Source organism: Ambystoma mexicanum, chromosome 11, assembly GCF_040938575.1.
Source record: "Ambystoma mexicanum isolate Mex_15411 chromosome 11, UKY_AmexF1_1, whole genome shotgun sequence".
In the NCBI taxonomy this organism is placed as follows: domain Eukaryota; kingdom Metazoa; phylum Chordata; class Amphibia; order Caudata; family Ambystomatidae; genus Ambystoma; species Ambystoma mexicanum.
Window position 1 is genome coordinate 426956415 of NC_090934.1, and position 20095 is coordinate 426976509.

General features: G+C 47.2%; 1 protein-coding gene across 2 annotated transcripts in view; it reads right to left on the reverse strand.

Moving 5' to 3' along the window:
* Positions 1-20095, reverse strand: part of LARGE2 (LARGE xylosyl- and glucuronyltransferase 2) — a 417721-nt gene that overhangs the window by 329844 nt on the left and 67782 nt on the right. Inside the window, exon 2 of one of the 2 annotated variants that reach the window (XM_069623248.1) lies at positions 18322-18435. The gene's annotated coding sequence lies outside the window, so the exon portion shown is untranslated. Of the gene's footprint in view, positions 1-7345; positions 7481-18321; positions 18436-20095 lie in introns of those variants that run through there. The other variant, XM_069623250.1, reaches the window with a different exon arrangement.

Genomic DNA, 20095 nt, shown 5'->3' on the forward strand with positions numbered 1-20095 from the left:
GCATGGTGGTCATATTTAGAGATCACTCTGGCATGGAATATTTATGAAAAGCACAAGGGAGCCCAGGTGGCTGCCTGGCAAATATCTCCTATTTACACGCATAAGTGCTCTGAGACTACTATGGTGATGTGTTGGCCCAGTATAAAAGCCTTAAAACATAAAGAGTTGTGGAAAGTGTGGTAAGAACAGGCCATGCCACACATGATGCCCCAAGATGGAGGTTCAACAAAGTACTTTCCTTCAGTCTCTCATCATTGGGATAAATGGCTATAGGAACTGAGAAAGTAACTAGCAATAATTAGGATGTTCCTACAGAATACAGTGTCATGAATAAGGCAACACAGAAGTGGGGGTTCTCCATCTGTTCCACATCTCCAAAGAAGGTGATCCAAATAAAGTGTTTTTAGTCTTACGAGTTTCTGTCCCTTTAGGGACACCCCAATCTACAAAATAAGGGTCAATGCAGTGACCAACTAAACAGTTCTCAAAACCTTTTCTTGAGAAGTCCTTAGCCTCCTAGCTTCCCTACACATACACAAATGTTTATTTATTTATTTACATTTATATAGCGCACAAACAGCCCAGGGGCATTGAGGCGCTGTTACTTGCAATGACTTAGTTACATGGTGCAGGTAAGATAGCGGTTGTTGAAACATTGTAAATGTTGCAGGATGACATACTGTTGTTACAGATATTGCTTTTGATCATATAATACAATATACATGGGGTAATCGTGCTAGTATGTCTAGCCTTATGTGAACAGGGTAGTCTTCAGCGTTTTGCGGAAGGTGGTGAGGGAGGCCTCTCCACGGATAGTGTGTGGCCGGGCATTCCAGTGCGAGGGCGCAAGGTAAGGGAAGCTGGATCCGCCCGCTTTTACTTTTTTTACTAGAGGCACTGACAGCATGTTGGTGTAGGGTGATCTGGTTGGCCTGGTGGTGGAGACAGGGTGTATCCTTTGTGAGAGGTATGCAGGCGCAGTAAGGTGGATGCACTTGTGGGTCAATGTAAGGGCTTTGAATAATATCCTTTCTTTTATTGGGAGCCAGTGGGCTAGTTTTCTGGCCTCAGAGATGTGTTCTATTTTTGCAATACCTTGGGCTGCCCGGAGCGCGTTGTTCTGTATTACTTGTAGTCTCTCTAGGTTTTTTTTTGAGGTTCCTAGAAAGAGTACGTTACAGTAGTCTAGCCTAGAGCCGGTGATGGCTCTGGCTATGTTAGTGCAGTTCTCTTTGGAGAGAAAGGGTCTGACTGCATTGATAAGTTTGGCATGATATGCCGCTGCAGAGGCAATTGCATTGATTTGTCTGTCCATGGATAGGCTAGAATCCAGATAAACTCCCAGGGTTTTGACAGAGTCGGAGACTGGAATTTTAATGGAATCAATGGTGAAGTGACTGATGTGGGCATCTAGATTCTTTAGGGTGTCGGGAGAGCCTACCAGGAGGAGTTCTGTCTTGTCAGAGTTGAGGCATAGACCGTTGTCTGCCATCCAGGCTTGGATGGTATTGTAAAGGTTGTTGAGGGCCAGGGAGTCAGTGTTGTAGTTACCTGTGAGAGTGATGAGGATTTGTGCGTCGTCGGCGTAGTTGGCGTATGAGATGCCCATGGCGTCGAGGATGAGGAAGAGGGGGCGTGTAAAAATGTTGTATAGCGTGGGGGAGAGGCAGGAGCCTTGGGGCACCCCACAGAGTATAATGGTTGGTGATGCGGCGGCTAAGTCAGAGAATACTTGCATGGTTCTGTCTTTTAAGAAGGAGGTGATCCACGCTGTGGCTACAGAGGAGAATTTGGCCATGGTGGAGAGGTGGTGGCATAGGACGCCATGATCCACAAGGTCGAAGGCCGCTGAGAGGTCTAGGAGTAGGAGAAGTGCAGGTTTGCCCAAGTCTCTCGCATCGTCCATCTGGTTTTTCAAGTCAAGTAGGGCTGTTTCTGTTCCGTGTCTGGGGCGGAAGCCAGATTGGCGGAGACCAAGGAGTTTGTTCTCTTCAATGAAGTTTTGAACCTGCAGGTAGGCTGCTTTGTCCAGTATTTTGAGGAGGAAAAGCGACAGTGGTGATGGGTCTCTAGTTATTGGGGGAGGTGGGATCGAGCATTGGCTTCTTTAGAAGAGGGCGGACCCAGGCTTCCTTGAGGGAGGCAGGGACTATCCCTGTGGTAAAGGAGGCATTTACAAAGGCTGTTAGGAAGGGAGCTAGCGGTTCTGCACAGTCTTTGATAATGGAGGCTGGGCAAGCATCACGTTTGCAGTTAGAGGGTTTAATGTTCCTCATTATGTTTTTGACATCTTTTTCCTGAATGGGTTTGAAGGAGAAGGGTAAGGGGTTTAGAATATGGGCCAACAAAATAGCCCCCAAATCCTAGTCTTAAAAGTGTCCAAACTTAGCCTAGCACAACAAAAACAGAAAATGATCTTCCAGGAGTTATCCACAGTCTCTCTCTACTGTCACCATATTTGAACACATTTCTGAAGACCTCGTCCAGGTTTCAAACTTCACCAACATCATACTTCTCAAGTCTTCTAAACCTTGCAGCATTTGCTTGTAGCTCTCTTCCAGGCCGTGGGTTCATCAGCTTTCAGATCAGGTCTCTTCCATATATTGGGTTTCTCAGTATTCCCATCAGGTCTCTTGCAGACCGGATATTCTGCAGCATTCACGCCCCTTCTCAGAACTTTACTTCAGGTCAAATAGGTATTTCTATAATAACCCATAGTCTCGGGAGGATAGCTCGGGAGCAACGTGCTCGCCTTGGAAGCAAGATGACACGGAGCACCACAGGTCTGGATATTTGCTTCTTCTCGGTCATGGTTTGTTTGTGGAGAACCTCAGGCTTTTTCTCCCCAGCTTTGCCTCATAGAATCACATGTACTCAGCAATGGGTGTTTCCTATCCTTCTGTGGTTCTTCAGGGCATGACCCAGACATAGTCTTTCCTCAGCACTAAACTCTGCTTTGCAGAAACGCACACTAGGTTCTCCTGCCAAATTACCACTTTGACCAAAGGCAAGATTCTTGGTGTTCTTTAACCAAACTATTCCCTGTGCAGCTTCAAGAACCTTTGCTACCACAGCCCAGATAATGGCTTCCCCATATATCCTGGGATCTGTAGGAAGCATTTCTGCTTCATTCCAGTCTTCAGCCCTTTCTGAGGTCTCCCAGCCTCCTTTATACTTCTGGGCTGAGGATGTATTTTTTTTTTTTTTGCTAGGCCCAGGATTGGCTTTCAGAGTTTGTGTCTTCTTGGTGGTTTACAGTTTCTTTTTTAGATTATGAATCATTATAGGATTTAATTTGTAATTGTTGAGCTGCTGACCTACATGTTATGTCCAAGCCTTTAAGGGTGGACATGCGTTTCATCAACATCTTGGAATTCCACTTAAGGTCAGGTATGGCTCTTCAGTGCTACACTGATGAGAAGTGGCCAGGGCTTGCTGTTTGCCAATGACCACGAGTGGTCTGCTCTCCCTGCGATAGAGGTAAGAACTGTCTGGTCTCTTTGCAGTTCACTCCAGGTCCATGTTTGATGGTGAGGGTTTCACCGACTGTCAAGCCAGAAGAGGGTTTTTCCTTTATCCCATGTGTTATAAGAGCATCTATGTCTTTCTTCAATGTTGTTTGCGGGAGGAATTTCATAACTATGGAAGCCTTTAGCCTTGCCTTCTCCAGTATTAACAGTAGGCTCTACTGATGACTGATGGGGCTTTGGGTATTGACCCACTAGACTGTGTCAAAGAAACACTGTAGCTCTATAAGGGTCATGAGCCAATGGGGACCCCACTCCTTCCCTCCTCTAGGTGGCACACCTGGAAGTGCCCGTACCATCCCAGTACTTTGCAGCTCGCCACCCTCACATCGTAGGATAGGGAGTTCTGTCAATTTGCCACAAAAGTTGTGTGGAATCTGGTGGAATGTGCTCTGTGCAATTTTAGGTGGGTTCTTGAATTTGTATCCATAGGAAATGGCAAAAGATAACCCATAATACAAACTAGTAGTTGAAGCAGATTGAAAGAAGCAAACGACCAGCCCAGGAAATAGTATGTCCACTGTGTGGTTAGTGCCAGTACTCGCCAAATGTCACCGGCTGTTGTGGTTGTGAAGATCCCTTTACATAGACACAATGGAGTCACAGGAAAAAAATGTTTTGCCTTTTAGATGAATGACAAAGGCATGCACAGCACTATCAAAATCCATTTAAAACTGTATGGATGAAAATCTAAAGCTCACTGACCTTCCCTGCAGAAGCAATGACCAAAACAAAGCGATTTTCTAACACGGGAGTTACAGGTCACACAATCTCATATGGTTGAAACCGAAGTCCTAATAATGGTAGCAAGAGCTTCCTTAAAATGGAGGTTGCCCCTGTGCCAGAAAAAGGGTTTCTGGGTATCGACGTAAGCAGGGGTGTGAAACTAAGGGGAACTAAAAGACTGAGCGGGCATATTCCGCTTACTGCAGGCACAGGATGGGTGCAGATTCGACAGACTGCGGAAAAGGCGACCACAAAACATGTTCCCTGTATTTACACACGGTGCCTAACCTTGCTCGTTTTGGTAATACCATTCCTATACTTTTCTCCCACCAGTAAGAGGTTCAGGCTAGAGGCGTCGCCTGTACTTTAACTCAGACCGAGTCCGGGGTTTGCTCCTGCAGGAAGAGAACAAGCCCAGGCTGTACACCTGCGGCTGCAGCTGCGTGCACGAAGCAGGTGGTCCAGGCAGGCATCTGAAGCCACGGGTTGAGCTTAAGTAAACACGTGGCAGATGTTTCCATCCAGTGCAAGACGGAGCAAAGGAGAAGAGCGACAGAAGACTGATGGCTTGGGAGTGTGAGAGCGATTCCCCTTCAGTGCACGAGACACAAGAGGGCTCATTTCCCAAGTCACCGAAATTTGACTGTGGGGACCTGAAGTTTAGACTTCAGGGAGACGGTTGTCTGCGGCCAAATATACCTCATTTGCAAGGCAGAGTGCAAAGTGAATGTTGAAAGTAAACGCTGCCTGCCCTGCACGTATGGCAGCAGATGTTTACGATGGATTCCTACGTAAGCCGACTGCTTTTTGCTGATGAAAAAAAATCCAGCTGACTCCATAGACCATCACCAGCATTTGTGCGGGCATGAACATCCATGCTAGTGTATTCGTACGACGGAGAGGGAGGGGGCAGAAACGTAAGGTACGTACGGCCAGTGGTCGAGGTTTACGAAAAGAAGTAGTGGAACTATGTTCATTACTGGCCTGCCCCTGCACCCCACAAACCCCATCACCAGGGCAGTTTCTAGTCCATTTGGTGACCAAGGCGAAACACTAGGAAGGCACCCCATCCCATACACCACTCCCACCGCACGCCTCACACCCACTGCACCCCATGTGCCCCACTCCCACCGCACCCCACTCTCACCGCTCCCCGCGCTCACCGCTCCCACCGCACCACACCCTGCGCACCACACCCCATCCCATAAACCGCTCCCACCGCACCACACCCTGCGCACCACACCCCATCCTATGCACCACTCCCACCGCACGCCTCACACCCACTGCACCCCATGTGCCCCACTCCCACTGCACCCACCGCACCCCACCCTGCGCACCACACCCTGCGCACCACACTCACCGCACCCAAACTACACCGTTAAGGGACTCCTACCCAAAGTTAAACAGTCTGTCACACAAGGAATGAATTGCCATTTGCAACGGTGGCCCACTTTTCATTGGTGCCCAAGACAATTGTATGTCCCAGTCCTACTTAGGCTACAGATAATGAGGACTGGGCACACCAAGAGATCATGAATATGGCACAGGATGCAGTATATACAGCCAACAAAGAACACAAGATGCTGAAGGGGGTTTGGAGGCAACCTAAGCCAAAAGGGCAATGACAAGGAGACACCTGAACCCAATAAACAATCACTTTAAAATCCTTTGAATGGGAATCAAGTGTATGCTTTGATACAGTAAAGTCTGACTGTTGACTTGTTATAAGGATACATGGACCCAAATTATTTATTTATTCATGCAATGTTTGGCGGGTACCTGTATATTTATTTATTCATGCAATGTTTGACGGATACAGGTATCTGACAAACATTGCATAAATAAATAATCAGTGTCCATGTACCCGACAAACATTGCATAAATAAATAAACCAGGTCGTGGTTTAAAGAGTATTTACTCAGCAACACTGGTTAAAACTATTATCAGCATAATGAAGTAACTCATCACCAGTGCCATGGAAGTGGTTTAAAGTGTAATTGATATATAGTTTGGAAAAGAAGCAGCATGCAATAAACAGCGCTGCTTTAAAGTATTATTTTGGCCATTTTCTGGGCTTGCAGGGACGCACCATGGGTCCAAACGGGTCTCTGTTTGGACCGGTTCGGGGCCCATGGTGTGTCCCTGCAAGTCACAACCACTCCCCACAGACCACTGCACCTTCCCTCCCATCACAATGTCAGCACAAAACCATTCAGTGACTAATGGCCCACCATTAGCAGCTTCCTGCCGGCATTGTGATGGGAGGGGCTGGTCTTAGCTGCAAAGGGACCTGAAGTGTTTATATTGTTGTGCTTATGTCATTGTTGTGCTTATGCCCCTGACCCCACCCCAAGTGGCATGAAAGTGGTCAGAGGGAGCCTCTGATTTCTGTAATGTCATGTAGTACTTGTGTACTACTTGACATTACAGTCGGAAGGGGCAGCGCCAGCATCTGACCCACCAAACTTTCACCACAGCAAATCGCCACCTCACAAACTGGGGAATTTCATCCCCTCCAGGGACCGGGGAAATTGCACCCCCCGGGGCTATTGCGCCCCATGCAGCTACCCGCCTCGCCCGGGCCTGCCCATCACTACGGCCCCAAACACATGTATCTACTTTTTAAGGGAATGGTAAGTGCAGTGCACAGAAAGTTCAAGTGCCAACTTCTTTCTACACTTATTTTAAAACGAAAGCATTCCAGAACGGGTTCTTTCTAAAATAAAAGTATAGGAACAGTAAAACTTAATAAAAAAAAGTAGAGCACCGCTCCCACACCCTGCAAGCACTGCGTACTGCCCCTCCTCTCCACCACACACATGTAAACAAACTGTGTTGAAGCCTTACATAGCTCAACATGAGCTCCAACAGAGATACTTTGGAGAACATGAGAAAATGATTAAACATGCCAAAACTAAAAGACAAAAAAGAAAAGAAAAGGCACATTTTCTTGGGTTTAAATGGTAGAAGGTACAAAAAGCAGCAGGTCAGTTTACAGCATGCCACAACTTAAGACATCCGAATACGCTAAAACATCGAGGTGGGCACGACACTATGCGATGGCACGAGTGGCGTTTGGCTATGCTACTCACAGGTGAGCTGCGTGCACTTTGCAGCACAATGGCAGATCAAGTTTGCCCGGTCACCCCGCAATGTTCCTGTAGCCACATAAGGAGCGCGCAACCTGAGTCGGACTGTTTGATAAACGCTGCTCTCCTCCTCCTTTCTGCCGCCCCCCCCTTCTTTTGGCTGAAAAAGTACACGAGCCGGAAAATGAAATATTAACCAAGAGTGATCTCCAGCCAAGCTTTCCAGTTTCCACCGATCCCAGAGGAACAAAGGCAAGTGTGAGCGTGTACCCTCCGCCACCCTCTCCTCGACCGGAGGAAGTATGGGGGAGGGGCGAGATGAAATGGACAGGGCGGGGTGGGGGATTATACCTTTAAACGGACTGCAGATGAAAGGCCTCGGTTCTATCCTTTGTTAGATGCAACCACCGCTCAAACTCGACAGTAATATAGCAGATCGGTCAAAGTTGTGCACAAATGGGGGGCACAGGCACCCGATAAACGCAAATTAAACACCCACAGTCACCCCTATTCATCTTCACTGAGACTATTTTACCCCACACGGCCCTCAATATATACTTGAATATGGAGAACAACAGGGACCGACCCGACTTTTTAAATAAAATGTTACAGTGTGCAATGCAAAGTTTTTGAAGGGCAAGCAAAAATGCCTGTATGCCTAAATGGCTCCCGGAAGCAATGCCGTTGTGGAGGTTCGGGCCCTTTGCAGAGATATGGGGCAAGCCATGTCAAATTATTATAGTGCGACTGGGAATTCGGGCCTTGCTCTGGCAACCGTGTGGGATGCCATGAAGACTGATTTGCCGGTCCGTGGCATATACTAGGGAACGCAGGGTGGTTGTTTGGAGTTGGAAAGGGGGGTGAAGGCAGAGCATAAAGGATCAGGGTTTTGTGCCTCACTACGGGTTTTAAAAGTAGCAGGGGAAAAATTGGTGGAACACGCCGATAGATCTGCACAGGCACGATCTATTGAAAACGAAGCAATTTTATTACGTGAATAGCAATAAGGCTAATTTCCAAATTGTAGACGAACACGGAATAACACGGCCCTATATGACTAATAAGGGGGACCGAACGGGCAGAATTAGACAACTGGCAATACTTCACGGGCACTTTTCATCCATCTTCCGTATATCGTTCTTTCATTGACTAACCTTTTTCAGTGTTTTTTTTTTTTTTTTTACACATTTTTTTCGACAAAACTCATCAAAAAGTATAGGGGATGGTGAATTACATATAAGGGGTAGGGGAAGTCAGGAATACATACAAAAACAATAGGGGATCGGAGACTTTGGGGGGTGGGACAAAATAGAAAAATAAAAGTTTTTTCAGGAAAAACGTTTTTTCAAAACCCATAAAAAAAAGTCAGTCGATGAAAGAACATTGAACCCTATCTGCACAGGGGAATTCCTGTCTGTCGGCGGAGGTGCAAGTTCATTACTTGCGAGAGGCTGTGGTCCCATGCCTGACCAACGAGCAGAGGGAGCGCCTGGAGGGACCCATTCTACCTAGTGAAATGGAATGGGCGATCAAATCTTTGAAAAATAAAGCCCCGGGCCCAGACAGGTTTACAGCCTCCTTTTATAGGAAATTCCGCTCCTTCTCGTTCCACATCTGACGACCCTGTTCAACTCATTTCTGGACACTGGGGGGGGGGGTGGGGGAGGGGAGGGGTGGGGGGGGGGGTGTTTAACCCCGACTATGGAAACGTTTACTACGGTTCCGATTCCAAAGCCTGTGAAGGATCCGGCCCAATGGGACTGGTATCGCCCAATTACATTGACCAATAATGACACAAAGCTTTTCTCCAAGATGTTAGCATGGCGCTAGATGGAGGTCTTGCCTAGTATCAAAGGTGGGGATCAAACTGGAGCTGGGGCGGGTGGCAGTGGACGCTCAAAAAGCATTTGACAGGGTGGACTGGAGCTACCCTAGACCGCCCCTCCAACATTGTGGCAGTATTGCTGGGTTACTTTTGTTTAGGATTTCTGGGGTAGGGTACCTTCTATAACATAACTTCACCGCCCCCTCCTTATTCGTAATACACTTGGAGCTCTTATACATCTGGGACCAGATGCGAACCCAGTTTTCCAGCCCTAGTTCTCGTCCCAGGTCCCTTTCCCAATTAAGCATGTAGTTTTTCTTCTTGGTAGAATGGTTTTGTCTAAGAGTCTATAGAGGAATGAAGTTTTCCCTATTGGGGCAGCTGATGTTGGGGTGCGCTCTAGCGTACTGAGATCCCCGCCTCTGTGTGTTTTTGTTTTGTGACATCCAGTACCTTAACCTTGCGTATCGTAATCTTTAAGATTCTGTGAGCTTGAATTTAGCCCATCATTCCTTAAATGTTAATGGGGCCCAAATGAATAAAGAAATCTGTGATTTGATTTAGTCCCCCTTCCCTCCATTTACTAAAACCCGCTGGGTTGGTCCCAGGGGCGAAGTCAGGGTTGTTCCATATCGGGGTCAGAGGCCCCAGTGAGCCTCTATTGCCCCATTTGCGAGCCACCCTACTCCAGCACTTAACTGTGTTTTTGGTGGATGTTAACGGGCCTGGGTCCGGGGCTCCCCCGAGGCATTGCGATATGTGGTAGAGTTGCAAGCGGAGCTGGGCTCCATGTTACCTCTATTTGCTTCCATCGGGGCTGGTTAGTGCTTGCCTGCCAAGCGAAGGCCTGCAAGAGTTGTGCTGCAAGAAGTATCTGGCGACGTCCCGCACCTCCAGGCCTCCCACCCAGTGCCCCGAAGCATAACTCTCTTGACGATTTGTGGTTTTTCCCTACCCCATACATATTTTAGCACTTTTTCGGGGATGGTGACTGGGAGGGTGAGGCTATGGTAAATTAGTCTTGGGACCAAGTTAATTTTCAGGGCCGTAATTCTCCCTAGCCATGACACCACTTGTTTATGCCAATGCTCCAGGTCGTTATGCAACTCCCTGAATAGTTGCAGGAAATTAGCCCGGTATACTCGCTCAATCTTGTTTGGAATCTGGACCCCTAGGTAAGTGATGTGGGATCTAGTCCAGGGTATAGGGGTTGTGTCTGCCAGTGCTTCGCTCCGCTTCTGCGAAATATTAATTCCCATGGCCTTTGCTTGAGCATAATTGACCCTAAAACCTGATGAATCTCTGAATGCCGCGATCTCCTGCCAGAGAACTTCCAGGGAGTCATCCAACTGTGTTAGGGTGAGGAGTACCTCATCCGCATACATGGATGCCTTATGGCAGCTGCCGCCCACCTTTAGGCCTTGTATTCGTGGATTATCGTGAACTCTTATTGTGAACGGTTCCATAGAGAGTGCGAATATTAACGGCGAAAGGGGGCATCCTTGCTGTGTGCCTCTGGATTTAGTGCTGATCATTCTCAGGGATGTGGTGGGATGTTGATAATTGGCTAGGGTCCATTTAATGAATCTTGGGCCGAAGCCATAGTGGGCCAACGACTCGCTTATGCAACCCCAGTTTAATAAGTCAAATGCCTTGTGTGCTTTAAGTGAGATCACCGCTAGTTCTACCCGTGTCCTGGATAGGCTCTCAATTATGTTTAGGGTTTGTCTGATATTGTCTTGTGTGGTGCGCACTGGGATGAACCTGGTTTGGTCTGGGTGGATTAGTTCGGGGATGACCCCCCCCCCGCCAGACTGACTGGTAGAGTTGAGAAGATCTTCGCTTCATTGTTCATTAATGTTATAGGTCGATAGGAGGCACACTGCTCGGGATCTTTTCCTGGCTTTGGGATGAGCACTGTTTAGGATTCTTCCATTGAGAGGGTGATGCTTCCTGTTGTCAGGAAGGAGTTAAATGGTGTCGCGAGTTGGGGGGGCTAAAATGTAGGCAAATGTTTTATAGAATCGTGCCGTAAACCCGCGAGCACCTGGGGCTGCGTTTTTCAGGGATTTTATTGCTTTCGTTACCTCCTCTGTTGTTATTGAGTGCTCGAGGGAGTCTAGTTGGGGTGGTTTTTCCCCCCTCTATGGGTGTCCTTCAGATAGCTGGTTTTTGCTGCTTTCTCTGTTGGAGTCCCCAACATGATCTCCCTGTGGTGATTTACTATTGCCTCCTCTGCGCACTGAGTCGTTCCATCTGGGCCCCTAAGTGTTTGGATATATTTTGGGTGCGTTGGTTTTGTTATAGCTTGAACACCAGGAGCAGACTTGCTTTGTTGCTATTCATATGGTACTATTGTATGGTATTCGCTAGTGCACGGACTGATTTATCAGGTAGGTGCATTTCCAGAGTGGATTTTTCTTTTTTAAGTTCTCTGCCTGCTTTAGTGGTTTGGTGCTTTTTGAACCCTTTTTCCAGTTCCGCCACCCTCTCCTCCATCCTGGTCTGTTGTACCGGCCCAGTTCTCCTTTGCGCTGCCGCACAATTTATCAGTGCTCTCCTCACCACTGTTTTCATTGCGCTCCAGACCGTTGCCTGAGAGCACCCCACTGCAGTGTTTTCCCTAAAATAAGAGACTAGTGCCTCAGATATTTCACCCCCGATTGCTGCGTCCTGTAGTAGTGAGTCTTGTAGCTTCTAATGTCTTTGTGGCAGGTTTGGGAGGCCCTGGACTCCCACTCGGGCTAATACTGGGGCGTGATCCGATAGCACTCTAGATTGGATTTGCACCTCTTCATTGCTACTCCTTGCAGCACATGCATTACCCTCATTTCTGCCCGGATATTTACAAACACGTGCTCACAGGTCAAGTGAAGCCCTCCTCTTTGCAACCTCAACACACTGGAAAAGCAGGCTAGTCCGGTGGTATGCAATCTGCGGTCCTCCAGGAGTTTTTGAATGCAACTCTCATGATCCCTCACCATTAACTATGCTGGCTAATGCTGATGGGAGTTGTAATCTAAAAGATCTAGCAAGCCAACTGTTGCAGACCTCTGGAGGTGGTCGCAATCACAGAACGTGCCTCTTTGCTCGGAGCTCAAGCGGTAGGGTTTTCCACAGCAATCGCTAAAAACCTGGACTTTCATAAATAATGAAAGACTTTTAATTCTGAACACAGCTGTTCATTGAAGTACGTCAGTTCAGCTACCATTCTTCTCAGCCCCAAAACCAAGAGGCCACTAGCAGCAGCAGTGTGCTCAGGAAACATGCTACAAAAGTAACAGAACAACAAGGATTCACATAAAACCCAACCGTCCACCACCCACCAATTGAGGTGACAGGCTACCTCCCGATCCCCATTCTCCAAGAGGAAGCCAGGCAACTGCCATTCCAAACCCAGCCCAGAATGCCAGTGGGCCACAAACACTCGCTCGCCCTCTTATTCTCAGGGCCAAGTTGTCTTATACTGTGGTTGAGACAAAATGGGATAAAGAACAAGAGTATCTGCTGTTCACCCCTATTCAAGTCTAAAAAGGCCATGGTCGCAATCACTGTTATTATTATTAATTTAATGTGATACAGTTTTATATAAACAAAACTTTACACATTCAATCACAAATAAGAATTACCTACATAAATGAATATATCACTACTTAACATCATTAGCTAAAATCAATAAATCAATCAATCAATCAATCCATCTATCATCTAAAAAGAAAATTCAAATTCTTAGAATATCTCATGTGGCTGCAAATTCAAAGATATTAAAAATACAAATAAAAATACAACATATTTCTAAACCAAATGGCAGGTTCTCTTTTAACACCGCAAGGACAAAGATCCAGATGGGCCCGGCACAACTCAAGCTTACCACACCCATAGTCATAAACGGTTTCAGAGTTTCCTACATAATACTCTCTCCCTAAGTCATTATTTATATTCAGCTCTCTTAATCCATAATTGGTCCAGGTGATCCTTATTCTCCTTGATGGCGGAGCAACCTCCCATTACTCCTGAGCATGCATACTTTTTTCTGCAATGGACCATATTCTAAAGAGTGTTATATGTAACTTTGGGTTAAGTGTATTAATGCAATAATACCAGAATTCATTGGTTCCCATATACTCTGAGTTATGTACAAATTTCCCAAGATAGTCTTGGGACCAATACATGTCTTGCCGTTTCAGGTTTAGAGGAATCCCCGCATATTCTACAGTGCACTGCAGGTCCCATAAGTGTGGATCCCCGTGTCCGGGTTACTAACGCAGGGATGTACTTAATACGCATTAGCAGAACAAAACGCCTCAGTGCAGCAGAGGGACAGAGGTTTAGGTACCGTTGGCTCTTTTTAAAAGTATAAAGAACAAAGGTCACAAACTTATAGTTCTTTAAAGTTGCCAAATGCACAAAGTTATTCTGCCAGTCCCATAGGGAGAGGCTCCTCTGGAGGTGATGAAACAGATCTTCATTATCTTGTCACCATCTCGGAGTCCATCCACTTGCTTCACTCAAAGTAGCCATGTCCCACTCCATTTTAGATTTCTTAGTCACTCCCATATCCTCTTTCACACATTGCAACAGAGGGTTTGAGGGATTAGTCTGGATCTTGATATAGAGCTCTGCTCTTTTACACAGGACAATAGATTTGAGTGAAATAATCCCTAGCTCCAATCTTAAGATTGCCATAGGGACACATTGGGGGAGCCCCAGAATTCACCTCCAGAACTTCCCCTCAAGGATCTGCAGCCATTCCAGATTCATATTAATCAGCGGTGCCAAACCATAGGCGACCATTGGCGCAAAACATTGTAAATAGAGTTGCCGTGCTCCCCAGATAGAATAACCCCTCTTGTGTCATAGGTGAATTTATAGATCAACGCTGTTAGTTAATTGGGTAGGTTTTACTTTGTGACCCTGGACACATAGCAGGTAGTTCCCCCTGGCATCAAATTTCACTCCTAGATATTTGTAGGAGTGTGTATACTTAATTTCAAGGATCCCAAGATGCATGCAGGGATGTGCTACCTTACCTGAGGTGAACAATGGTACTTCAGTTTTACTGCGATTAATAACTAATTCGTTCTCCTCAGCATACTGCCAGAGCTTTTCTGCTGATCTATGGAGCCCACCAAAGGTATGGGCAAGGACCACAATATCATCAGCATATGCTAATATCATACAGTGAGTCCTACCCACCCTTGGGGGACAGTTCTGAAATCCCGCATATAGTCAGGGGCGCTGTGACACACCCCTGCCTTAAACCTCTCAGCTGAATGATGGGACATGTCATATTGCCTTTGTTATCTAATCTGAGCTGAACTGTAGTGTATGAATGCAGAAGCTCTAGATAGTAAATAAGAGTAGCGGGCAAGACCACTTTTTGAGTTTACGCCAAAGCAAACTTCTATTAACAGAATCGAAAGCTGCCCTAAAATCAACATAGAGGGCATAGATAGGGGGGTTGTTAGATTTCAGCGATTTGTTCCTTAATGTATCTATAATTAGCAAATTAAGTGCTGTAGAGTACCCAGCCCTGAAGCCACTCTGGAAGCAGTCTAGTATCCCTGCCTTTTCTGCCCATACTTGGAAAACTTTTAATAAAAGAGAAGCAAAGATCTTTCCTGTACTATCCAACATGGAAAGTAGGCGGTAATTGGCTGGGTCCGTTCTATTACCTTTTTTAAAGACTGGGATCAGTATGGCCGTTTGCCACGTAGTTGGAATTCTGCCATCCGCCAAAACCTTCTCAAACAAAATGTTCAAGAGGCTTGCCCAGAACTGTAGATTATTTTTTATGCTATCGCTGTACTTCTCAACTACCTGACCTGGTACGCAGCACCCTCAGGTTCTTTCTCCAAATCCAACACCCCGCTTCCAATCCCTTCGGTGTTGCTCCTAAACACTGTAGTCCCCCCCACCCCCACTGTCTCCTCTTCTCTGGTAGCATATGTGCGCTCCCACCTACATCTCTTCCCCGCCCTAGCCATCTCCATCCATCTCCCAAACATCACCCTGGTCATTCCCACTCTCTTACAACCTACCCATTTCAACCTCATCCACCTCATGGGTCTACCTCAAGAATCCTCCTTCCTTTTCCGCCCCCTCACCTACTGAACTTGGGGCCTCTGGATTGCCTACATCTCTCCATAAAAACACATCCTTTCTCACTGACCAATGACTCCCACCACCCAAACTTTCTTTGATGGTCATCACTGAAACACAGATTGCCACACGGGTGTCCCCCTGCACTGAATGTGCTACTTTCTCTCCCATTCCCAAAACACACCATCAGCCTCTCTCGCCACCGCTGGCTTTAGTACCTCGTCTTTTCAGCACATCTCCATCCATCTTCTCATGCCCACTCCGCCGATTATCCTTCCAATGTGTTTTCCACCAGCACCTTCAATCTCTTATTTGCCCAACCTCTACCTCTTGCGCAAAACCGCTACAGCCAATGTCCCTCCCTCCATCATGGGTAATCTCACGAACATGACAAAACCCATTGACTACAACTGGACTCCATTCTTGGGGGACTCTTTGTGGGTAGGAAGGTTGTGAAATTATTGGCCAATCATGCCAACTGGCTGAATCTTCCTGTCCTCCTCACTTTGCTCATTGGTTCCCTCTATTAACACTTCACCATTCCCGATCCCCCTCCACAATATCTCGCTCTCGCTCTCTCTCGCTCTCTCATCAATCACTAAAAGAAAATGTTGGCATAACACCAAGGCCCTTATCTTGAACAAGGCTGCACCCCCTCCAAGTCTTCTCTCCCCCCACCTGCTTACTCCACTGGACTTGCCCGTGTCAAGTTAAACACAGCTCTGGCTATCGCCTTTGACAATCTCCATGCAGCCCGCTTTTCCCTCCCTCTCACCCCTCCCAACAAACATGTGATAACCGTCATGCTCAAAGCCCTTTTTGGTTCGGGGTGAGGAGGGCTGGTGTTTGGAGTGATGATAGGGCAGCAGCTTAGAAATCTTGCCACATAGGACAGGCCTCTATTTAAATGTGGAAATCAGCTGTCTTCCCCCAAAGGGACACAGTTGCAACAGAAAAGGTAAAGGGGTAAAAACATGTAATACTAAGTCCCATGTCTCTAGTTAATGGAGCTCTCTGTGGTTCCTGATTAAAGCGGAAGGTCTCCCTTGAAGCTGCGGAGTCTCCGTCAATCCAAATACTTGTACCTTCTGAATGGGGTTCACCTGCCAGGACTACTGTAAACACGCAATCCTAGATATTACCTTTCATGGTCCATTGATATTAAGAGTGGGAGCTGGCTTCAGGTTGACACAGTGCATATTAAATGTTGGTAGGGTTTACGGTCTCCTTTGTTAACCTCTGCAGTCAGGCCCCATGTGGGCCTGTTTGAAGTACACTCTATTAGTATGTTAATTGCTGCTACCACATGCAGAGCTCAAACAAAAGGACAGGGCGGATCCATGGAGCCTTGATAGTTAATTAGGCTGGCCATGGCAGTGGGAAGGTTTTGCCCTACCACTTCTGAGGTGACATGGTATAATCCTGGCTGTCATATCCCGGCTAGATATGACAGTGGGGACTGCACCTATAGGCATTGTCCACCCAGAGTAAACGGGTCTATGCGTATGTCCTTCAGTGAGCATAGGAAAATGTGTGTTCCGGAGGTTGATCTACCATCATTCAATTTAATTTACAATTTTGAAAAAACGCCAGCGAGCGCACACCCACCGTGCGGATGGTCGAATCCTCACAACCACCCCCATCTTGAGTTCCTGCACACACTGTGCCACGTGTTGCTCCTCACCTTGCCTGAAGTACTGCTGTTCCCTTCCGTAGCCAGCTTACATATATGAACCCCCTGTCATCTATCCAGCAGCTCCTCACAGATGAAGCCATCCTCCTGTCTCATCAGCTATCAGAGCGTGTCCAGCAGTCCTCTCAGCGCTCCACTATCTCTCTGGCGTAAGGTCTATTGCCAGGGGCTTCATTAGGTGGACACCTTCCAGCATCCACTCAATTGGTATCAGGGACCCTATGCTGCCTCTCTCCGTGCTCCTCTGCACTGCACCCTTCCACACTGCTGCAGCGGGCCGTCCTAACCGCAATGTGGGTGCCCCAGGCTCTGCTCGCACCCACACCACAACTCTGGCTCCCTTCAGGCCACGTGAAATGAGACCCCCGCCGCCATCTTGGGAGCCTCTGCTAGCTGTCCCGCAGTGCTTGTTCTTCTGCGATGCCAGCACTCCCAACAATCCTCTTCTTCAGGTCCGTCATCATGATCTGACGGAATCCGCTCCTAAAAGTATGCACGAAAGGGGCTTTTCTCCTCTCATGTCCCCCTCATTGCCAGAGGCTCAGGAAGCCATCCGCTCAGATGGCGTTCATGGTCACAGCCCCATCAAAATCTTTTTCTCCATGCACGTCGGGGCTAACTCCTAGATCCAGATTACAATCCTGCAAGAAACCTCAGATTCAGACAGCCTAAACACAAAGGCAAATTGATTCACGTGCAACCATCAAGACCCATAGTGGAGAGGCCAACGGGACTGCGGCAGCTTTTAAAATGATCTGAAGGCAACCCTGTCCAAGAAAAGCTTTGGGATACGCATTCCCGATTGGATCATCCCCTTTCCATCTAAATAAAGGAATAGACCGTAAAAGCAAATCTGTTCTTCGCTCATCTTTATCGACCAATGAGAAGGCTGCCAATCATAACCGGTCACTAAATAGACAGGTGCCTGTGACTACTTAATCTGGGAATTAACAATGCACCCATGTATGACAGAACCAAAACACTTGGGTTGGATCTAGAGATCTGAAGGCCACAAGGCGACATGCAGCGGTCGACAAAACCATTAAATGGGGATGAAAAAAGTACTCATTGCTTTTGTAGGAGCCTACAAGAAGAAGCCCAACCAAAGGGCTTTAAACCCCAGGCAATGGGTAGCAATGGTTACTCGCTTTTTAGAAAGTACAGGACACCAGAGTAGTACAACACGACTTGTGAGGGATCTAGTAAGCTCCAATCACACAAAGTCAGATTTGGGAGCTCTCCAAGCAGGGGTGCTAGAAGAAATTGAGGGAATATTCGGGTGTGAGGGCGCCACAATCCGCCATTTAAGGACACAAAATCTGAACACAAAAGATCTCGGTAATCTGGCTGAAAGCTTACCGTCAGGATGAGCCCAATTCTATAGCAGCTTCCTCTGAAGTACTGACTCCTGACTTGTGGAGGATGAAAGGTCCACACTGGCTTTTCTCCCCGCACCTCCTGCACAGCTTTCACCTGCGAAGGAAGATACATGGTAAGTCTCAATGGCAGCCAGCAAAGAGAAGACCAAGCATGGGCTGCAGCATGGAGGGAGACAGCCGGCAGCACAGGACCCCAGGCAGCAAAATTTGTGAAAACTATGCAGCAAATGGTGCGTGGCTCTAGGCAGCCGTCGGGTAAACAGAGCGGGTTTATGTCAGCAGAGAGTACAGGGCTCCAGACAGCCAGGGGCGTGGGGCTCAACGCAGTAGACACGGGGCTTTGGGCACCAGACGCCAGGCAGTGCAGGACAACAGATAGCAAGCAGCATAGGATAGCAGATGGCAAATAACGCTTGGCCGATATAAGAGACAGCACAGTTCTCCATGCAGCAGAATTCGGAAAGCAAGGGGCGGCAGAGCACCTAGCACAATAAAGCAGCAGACCGTTTGTGAAGACGGAGTAAACATCTTAGGAAGGCCGGAGACTACAGTGCTGAAGCGGGATGCTGAAGAGGCAGTGAGGGAGGTGGGGTTTGAGGCTAGGAAGCAAGACGGAGTGGAGATACAGACAGAAACCAGCGCATAGCAGCAGCATTAACGAACAAGCATTGGCAATACCACAGTTTTGGCTTTTGTGTATGATATGATAGGTTATTTATAACGTGCTTAATACCCAGAGGTTTCTAAGTGCGAACCCGGGGATCGAACCTGTGGTGCTCTGTAACATCTTGCTTCCAAGGCAAGCACGTTGCCCCTGGCATGAGAAAGGCATTGTGGTATTAACTGGCGATCGGTGGTAGCAGTTGCAAAGTGGTACAAGTACCTCAACATATAATAGCAGTGCCTGGCAAATACTTAATACTTCTACACAAGCAAAAACTATGGGCTTTGACAATACTTGTTTTTAACAGGACTTCAGTAAAGGACACAAATAGTGCTTATAAATTGAGTGGCTGAAGGCAGACCTGGCTAAGATATTTGTATTCCACCAGTAGTGTGTTCCCAGCTATGATTAAATCATTACACCTCTCTGAAGACTGCTTTGAAATAAACACTGGCAGGCACTTTGTGCTGGAAGGATGATGGTTTGGCTTAATAAAGTTATCATTGGTGAACTCACGCCTGGACGATGGTAATAGCCTCCTTGTGGGAACATCCAAGGCTAAACTTCACGCACTACAAACGGCACAGAACAATGCAGTCAGAGCCGTTTTCGGACTCGCTCGTGGAGACCATGTATCTGAGGCTCGAGGGAAATTACATTGGCTTCCCGTAAAGCAGCGGGTCACCGATAAGCTTCTCACCCTTACCTTCAGGTCCTGCAACTCTGAGGCACACATTTATCTTTCCAATCGACTGATCACTCGCAGTGTACAGTGCAATTTGCGCTCTCTTGATTCCACTAAGCTCTTTCAACCCAGATTTAAGCTCTCAGGCTTTGGAGGCACCACATTTGACATACAAGCTCTGTTGGTTGGGAAAAAAAACCCATCCGATCCATCTACGACAGGCCGGGTCTATCATAAGAGTTTAAAAAAGGAATCAAGACTCACCTCTTCAACCTAGACCTAGATTAAAAAAAAAAAAAACAGCCCCTGCTATAACTGAGTTCCCTTCCTCTGTTTTGTTTTTTGTGCGCTTTGAGGCGGATGGTCGATTTAGCGCTATATAAAAATTAAAATCAAATCAAATCT